Source organism: Lactuca serriola, chromosome 4 (genome assembly GCF_051521515.1).
Source record: "Lactuca serriola cultivar US96UC23 chromosome 4, Lser_US96UC23_V15, whole genome shotgun sequence".
NCBI classification, from domain to species: Eukaryota; Viridiplantae; Streptophyta; class Magnoliopsida; order Asterales; family Asteraceae; genus Lactuca; species Lactuca serriola.
In genome coordinates, this window is record NC_136411.1 from 148,469,023 (window position 1) to 148,470,583 (window position 1,561).

The window sequence follows — 1,561 nt, forward strand, 5'->3', positions numbered from 1 at the left end:
GAAGAAGAAATTTATATGTGAAGTATCATTCGAACAATGTTAAAGAGTTGACTATGGTAAGGATGGTTCAATTTAAGAAGTGCTAGTTTTGAATAATATCTATGTTTATCAAGAAAGTCAAATACTAAATAAAGGAGTATCACTTGTGAATGATCATGTAACCAAAGAAAATGGTAAATGTGTAAACATTGTTCATGTTGTAGAAAGGAGGTTTAACATACAAAATAACTTGAATGATGATCCAGTTGGAGAATAATATGATATTGTGTTGTAAGAACCTATAGAAGATGAAGTGTTTCAAGAATTTCATGTTGTAAATGACTTGAATGATGATATAGTAGGGAGGAACCTCATAAAAGCAGGGTATAAGTTGATGAGATATTAGTTGTGTTGTGAGAACATTTGGAAATTGAAATGTTTATAATAAGTGATCTCTTATATACATGTATTTGATAAAACTTTCAAGTGATCTCATTTTTACAACTTTGTGAATGATATAGTATTTATTACTTTGTAGAAAGAATTACAAGGTTTCGATAGATGTGGTGAAGAAACACAAGAAGATGAGGGTGTTGACGAAATACAACCTAATCACAACCACCTATGATGAAGACGAAAATAAGAAAGAAATCTAAGATGATCAAGAAAGGTAACTCAATGAAAAAGGAAATCCAAAGGATGAAATATAAAGAAGTAGTGGAAAGCCTCTTACATTACATTAGTGTAATGTTGAAAATATAAGGGGAAAATAAGCACTTTTTTAAACGTCCATTTTCTTCATTTTGATCCCCTTTTATGTAGTCCAAACTTGGTTGTCGTTTTGTAAATAATTTGATGTTTATAACTAAGGTTCTAAATAATGTAAGGCGTGACTTAGCGGCAATGTCAAGCCTCAAGCTTTTCTGAGCCTTGGCGATCCACATCGTTTGTAAGGCGTGATATAAGGTGACAATTTTGTATATAATTAATATTTTTATCTGTATTTTCAACTATTATTCATTTTTATACACATATATTAGTTAAGACGACATTTTGGTAAAGCTTGGCGGCATGTACAAGCCTTTGAGCCATGGCGTGCCATGACGGAGCTATGGCGAGCTTTTTAGAACCCTGTTTATAACCATCAAAACACATTAAACATGTAACGTCCCATTTTTCATTCCATTTTTTCAAATAAAGATTATAATAACCAAAACTATTTTTCATAAAAGCCAAATATCAAATTGTTTCAAAATAAAAGAAAAAAACATATCATAATTTGTATCATAATCATAAAAACAATAGAAGTCAAAAGCATAGAACATCAGCGATGCATGTGCGGTATTGTAACAGCCCAAAAATAGTAAAGAAAATTTTCATTAAAAATCTATCAAATCATTCATCAATTGTTTCAAAATCCAACAACAAATCATAATATCCAAACATCATAGTATAATTATTCAATTTGTGGAAATCATGAAGGGATGATGTTGTGTCATGACTTCGGGCCCTTCCCTTTCAAATCGGAAGTACCTGAAACCATAAATATAAACTATAAGCACAAAACTTAGTGAGTTACCTA